Genomic DNA, 6468 nt, shown 5'->3' on the forward strand with positions numbered 1-6468 from the left:
TACCTGTTGACATGAATCAAATAAGAGGGTCCCAAGCTCTGTACTTTCTTCCATGCAAGTACTACCTTGTGTGAACAAGCTTGAGCAATGACTGTTTTAGCAGGCTCTAGCAGACTCATGCAATAGTAGTGAGCAGGATCACACAGCAGTAAGCCTTTCTATTTTGATTACATGATATGTATCTTTTCCCTCCCCTCTGAATTGCTTTTACCAGCAACAATGACAGCTGTCCATCTCTAGTCCCAAGCACGCAGAACTTGAAGGAGCAGCTGTTTCCTCTCTGAGCATAATAGCCCTGACATGAATGGAGCCTGCAATGATGATTCAGCTTAGATTCATTTTTCAGTGTAAAGGCTCAGCACAGAAGCATCAAGAATGTCAACCACACACAGTTCAAACACAAAGGCTTGCAGAAATGTTGCCAGGCTCATTGGGTTATCATTTCAGCTGTTAACATGGATGTTCTGGTTTTCATTCATCGTTGAAGAGGATGAGGGTACACAGAGTCAATCCATTTGAAGAATACTCCAAAAATGATATTGATGCTTAGTGAATAGTTACCTCAGTAATTAATCCAGCTCTAATTGCAATGCAGCCAGATCAGTATTCTCATTTTTTGACTGTTATTATAGTATCAGAAATATACTTTGCAAAATACTTGAGAATGAAAAAAAGTAAGAGGGTATGTCAGGGCAAAACCATTACACTAGAAGTAATGATGATATTACATATGATAACACACAGATTTGAAGGAATAAGGGTTTTGATGTAAAAACAATGACATAGATTGAACTTGTCTGGAACCAATGTCTGTCCCTGAAAAATGTGGACATAGCACATCACCATGGACCTCAAAGGCAGCCCTGTCACCCAGAGGTGCTATACGTTACAGCAGTCTGTTTCTCTATTTCAGTCTCCTCTCTGTCCATTTTTTCTCTTTTTCCTGCTCCAAATTCATCTTACAAGTCAGAGCTGAAAGATCTACAGAGCATAAATGATCTCTCACCTCAGAGCAATGCCAGGTACAATAGACATGCCAAGACACTAGATCTAGTATATAACTGCATGGCATGCCACAGTTCAAGGTATGGAAGGGAGCTGGAGGGTTTTTTCACCTTTTCATTTGCTTGTTTGTTTACAGGCAGCACATCCAGCGAAATGGGCAAAGACAGTTCATTTTTAGCACATTTCTACACAAACCCTTTTCTTGCTGGGAAGTGGTGGAATTTTGGGACACATCACTAATGGCAAGCATTTCCTCATACACAGACAGAGCTTTTGCTAAGGGAGAACTACAACAACTCTCAAAGAGAAAGAAGAAAGCACGGTCTGACAAAGGAGGAAAGGAAGATAAGAGGATTCATTTAATGCAGTAGAGCTGAGCTAAAACCTGGATCAAAGCTTTGAAATGATACCATGAAGTTGGTGGGAGCCTGGTAGAATGGGTCCAAATGAGACTGCTAAATAATAAGTGACTCATGCTTATAATTCCCTCTCTCTTTCATCTTTATATGCTGAAGGTAAGTGAACCCTTATTCCATATTGCTACATTCAGTTAAACTGTAAATAATCAAGTGTTGAACTCCAGCTGTAATAATAAAAACTGACAAGAACCTGCCAGGTTTTCAGTATTTTCTCTAAAAACAGAGTTGCCATCACCTTCTTTATATATTAAACTACTCTGGAAAGAAATAATATCATCAATCCTCATACATTACTGGCTCACAGATCCCAGCTAGGCTGTGTCACCATAACCACCTCTCTTTTGCTGTAAAAGATCTATCAGTGAATCCAGTTACAGAAAAACTACCAGAAATATCTTTACATTCTGACTCATTAATTCATCCTTTTCCCTAACTGGTCCTCTGATGCCATTTGAAATGAAACTGCTGAAAATATTTCAAATACATTTGCTTCCCTAAAGATTTTTGATGCATACCACAGTGTTTTCCATCATTTGTATCCACTAAGCTGTGCACCATCTCTCTCTCTCACTTCTGTCTTTTGTCGTCCTCCCTGGAGATTAGCAAAGATATGTTATTTAGGTTTTGATGACTCCACAGGGCTGCTTTCAAAGTGGCATTTTTTTCACAGTCATTTTTTCTACTTGGAGAAAATATCTTTCCTTCTGGAACAAACTTCTGAAAAAACATTCTATCTGATATTTGGTTTTCCTTTTAGTCTTTATCTCCAATTTTGTATACATTCAGAAAATAAAAGTACCAGTTCTGAGACCTGAAGTGCTGTGATGCTTAGAAGGTGTTAAAGGTCAGTCTTGTCAAAGAAACTCTTCTTTGGATTCAGAGCAAGTCCCCTACATTTGGCTGCTTCTCCTGCAAACATTTGTACAGAGTTTCTGAAGGCTCTCTGAATCCAGAAAAAGATGATCGGCAACTGCTACAGTCTGTCACTTGTAACTGCTCAGTGCTGTGTCTCCAGCTCCAGTCCTCCACGTTAGTGTCCCAGTGAGCTAAGGCAGATTTTTGCAAAATGATGCTTATGTCCCAAATTTGTTGTGCTCACGGATCATGCCAGCCCTGTTTGAACACTCTTTCTGTTACTGAAATAAGTAAACTAAAGGCACCAGATACCTCAGGAAATCTGTCCCCTGTAACCCTCTAAGTTATCTGAAAGCACATAGAGCAGTGCAAGTGGTGTTCTCTTATCATTGACCCTTAGATCATTGTCACATCAATTGACACGTGCCCAGTAGAAAGCTGCTTGTTTTTTTTTTTTCCTGCCACCTCTTCAAGTGTTTCATGTACTGTGTGAGGAGGGGTTCTATCATACCTTGCTCTTCTGCTGTTACTCAGCAGTCTGCTAGGCTCTGTTAGGACTCTATCAGTTGAGATTTCTCAACAACTTCATTCATAATTTCTAATAGTTGATATTTCAAGAGATTGCCTTGTTGAAGTGATCATTAATCTGAACAGTTCATGAATACCACAGATCCAATTATTTCTATGTTTATTCATTTCTTTGATATATTTTCAGGGTCTCAAGAGTTGCTCCAGATGGTCATCAACTCTTGTTACATAATCTAAAAAACCCCATTTTATTGGTGCCCAGAAAATTCCCTAAACTCATAGTCTAAAAATCTCCTTTGTGACACTCAGATTATTTCATTCCTTTACAAGCTCATAAATACTTAAAATACCACTTTAAAGTATACTTGAAATGGAGGAGCTCATAGCTTTAAAGAAAATCACAGATATCACATTCCTTGCAAGAAATTGCACATTATGGTAACTAATTTGAATCCTGTGAAAAAAGTCAAAGTATTGGTGTCCACTGCAGTATAATTTTTTATTTTTTTTTTAAATTTCCTGATATCTGATAATATCCAATAGAAACCTGAGCAGTTTACTGCAAAGTATATTTCAGTTACTATTAACAACACTGGATAGGAGTAAAAGCCAGGCGGGTATCATGACATCATGACAAGGGCTTTGTCATGTACCAGCTTGCAGTTTAATACCTGGCCGCTAGTGGTGGTTACTGATTTACTGATAAACTACTACAAAACAAAGAAAGTATGGAGGAGGGAGTTTTCATACCTATAGCAGCTGATGTTTAAGGGTGGAACCTAAGTTAACAGCCTTAGCTTCAGCTCTGTAATGAATGAAGACAGGGAGGTTCTTTTACAGTCATTTGGCTTTTCAGACCTCTGAATTAGGCTCCTGAAATCTTTCTCTCTGCTCTCTATTAGGCTCCCAACCCAAGCATCTCAGCTTGGAGTTGAGTGGAGCATGAACCTCCACCATGCCAAAAAGTAAACTGTGCCGTTTTGTCTCTATAATCCAGTTTATTCTTAGGGAGTCTTTCAATATCTCCTCTTTGTCTCATCTCCCCCCCTCAAACTATTGTGCAACCTCATCTGGAGTAAAAGACAGTCAAATGAGAATGTTATAAATACCTTGAAATGAGTGGACTAAACAGCATGGCAATAAAGTTGACCAGCCAGTCCCCCTTGCAAGATGCTTTTTATTGTGTTCAGCTGCAAGTGTCATTCCCCTAATGCTGCCCATTCATCTTGTGCTGGGTTACAAGTCAAACCTGCCTGCACTTGTGCGCTCTTGGGGCTGGAGAGATCCAGCTGTGGCCAGCTCACGGCAAATAAACTGTGTCGTAAAAAACAGGGGTTCCCCCATAATTTTTTTTCCTGACTTTTTTTTTTACTGCTAGGAATAGATGATTGCAACCAGACAATCCACAGATTAATTCCTTGGCATGTCAGTCAGCTACGAATCATTTATTTGAGATGTCGTGGCAATATCAGGGGGATTTGAGATAGGGAATAAAAGATATGGTACAGTCTAAGTAGCATGTAGTGGTACTATAATTGACGGCAGATACAGAAGAGTGGAGTTTACCTACTAGTAAACTGAACAGTGTAAATTTGCTGATACTCCACTAGTGTGGTAACATTTGCTGGGAAAGCAAAAAGGTGTATTTTCATATTTTGTGAGGTGAGGACGAACAAAGAAAAGAGAAAAATTCAAGCATGTTGCTGTAGAAGATTATATTAGTAATTTCTATGAAAGCAGTTGCTCAGTTTCTCACCCTGAGTCAAACTGAGGCAAAAGGTCAGTGAATACAGTGATGGCAGTTCAGTATCTATTTCAATAGGCAGCAGAGTGATTCTGCCCTCTTTCAACATGAAGAAAGAGCGCCTTGATATTTTTGCACTTAATGAAACTAAATCATGTCCAGCTCTAGAAAGGTCAACAAACCTTTCTGGTTAATATATTTCAGGAACTCAAATCAAGCCATCTAGTTAATCTGAAATCCCAAAGCAGATGCTTGTAGAGCTCAACAATATTTACATATCTTCTAATCCTAGCACTACAGCAGTCAGAGACTTTTTGTGCTTTACTGTAAAGCAGCTTTCCCGCTTCTTGTTTTTCTGTTGAGTCATTGAAAATTCACTGCTAGAAAAGATCAAAATACATTTTACATCTGTTTTTTTCATATCTTAGTTCAATTATGGTTTTCATTACCTTGAAAGTTAGCTTAAATGTTCCCTATTGCCCAACAAATAAGTAAGTAAATAAATAAGCAATTTAAGTACAAGCGAAAGGAAAGCTTCATTCCAGTATTTACCACAAAGTACTCTAAGCAACCATTTCCAAGCTGCATAATGGCTACATTGAGTTAAGATTCTTCTGTCTGAACATTTCAGACAGAAATGTCTTTCCCCTCTTCTGTCTCTACCAAGGTTTATTTAGCTGACCTACTGAGACATCGGAGACTGCCACCGTCAAGCTTGAAGAGGAAAAGGAGAGGATGCAGTGATCACATAAAATGCACTCGGTGTCAGATAGAGGTTGAACTGGATGCTTATTTTGCCCTATTTTTCTCCAATAGAGGGACTTTAGAGAAATTTGAAACTCCACAGATATGAGTCTGGTAAAAGGAGATGGATTTTCACATACTGCATGTATAGCTGCAGAGCTCACTGCCACAAGAGAGGCTTGTGCTCTCATCAGCATTTAAACAGGACTGAACATATGGGCTCAGAGTCCATATATAAAATGTTCATAATACAGGATTGAAACTCACTGGGCAAGTCCTATGTTCTCATGGTCTAACACTACTTGGCTATCACAAGGTGTGCTGAAATCAACCCTGACCATGCACATCTTTCAGCCTTTGTTAGACCTTTAGATCTCCCAAATAGGGTGCTTTCTTGAAAAAGATGTGCTCCCTTTCTGCACTCTCATGAGCTCCAGGGACCTTAGCTTAGTCCTACTATGAGAATGAGGTAGGAATGCTTGGAGAAGATAACATATTGGCTTTTGTACTTAAAGGTACTTACACTGACATAATTGCAATTATTAATACTGGTGAAAGGATGTGCCCAATCTGTAATTTGAGGTAATGTTTGGCAACTTGAGTGATACGAATCATGAATCATTCACTGAGTAATGCTTTTAGTGAGTTATAATTAATTTTTAGATGTCCTCTGTTATTTTGTTTTGTAATTTAAGGTCACCAGCATTATTTTTTTGTGTGTCATAGTTACCTTGAGGCATATATGCTATTCCCAACAAATGCAAATGTTTGACTTGCTTTAGTTCAAACCTTTTAATACTTAGGGGAAAGAATTTGTGAATGGGGTAATGTCTTAACGGCAAAGCCAGTGGAATCTCCTTAGCTGCATATGGAGCACCATTCCTGCGTTTGCAGGTCTGCAAGCCATGATGCTGAGACATCAGAGGATGTAAGAGAAGTGAATGATACATCTACCTGCTTGATGCTTCAGATCCTCTTTGGCTGTAAATTGGCAGAGCTACATTGAAGCCAGCAGAGCCCTACCAGCTTAAAAAAAAAATTTACAATATGGCTTTGAACAGGGCTCTATTCCCCAGTCAATAGGTTTCCAGAGTACCTACCACTCAGCCAGACACCAATACATTCAAATTAATTACAATACTTTTTGATTGCTTCATCAAAAAATCTCAGAGA

Source organism: Empidonax traillii, unplaced genomic scaffold, assembly GCF_003031625.1.
Source record: "Empidonax traillii isolate 1590-97213 ecotype Southwest subspecies unplaced genomic scaffold, ASM303162v1 scaffold533:size792476, whole genome shotgun sequence".
Taxonomy (NCBI): Eukaryota; Metazoa; Chordata; class Aves; order Passeriformes; family Tyrannidae; genus Empidonax; species Empidonax traillii.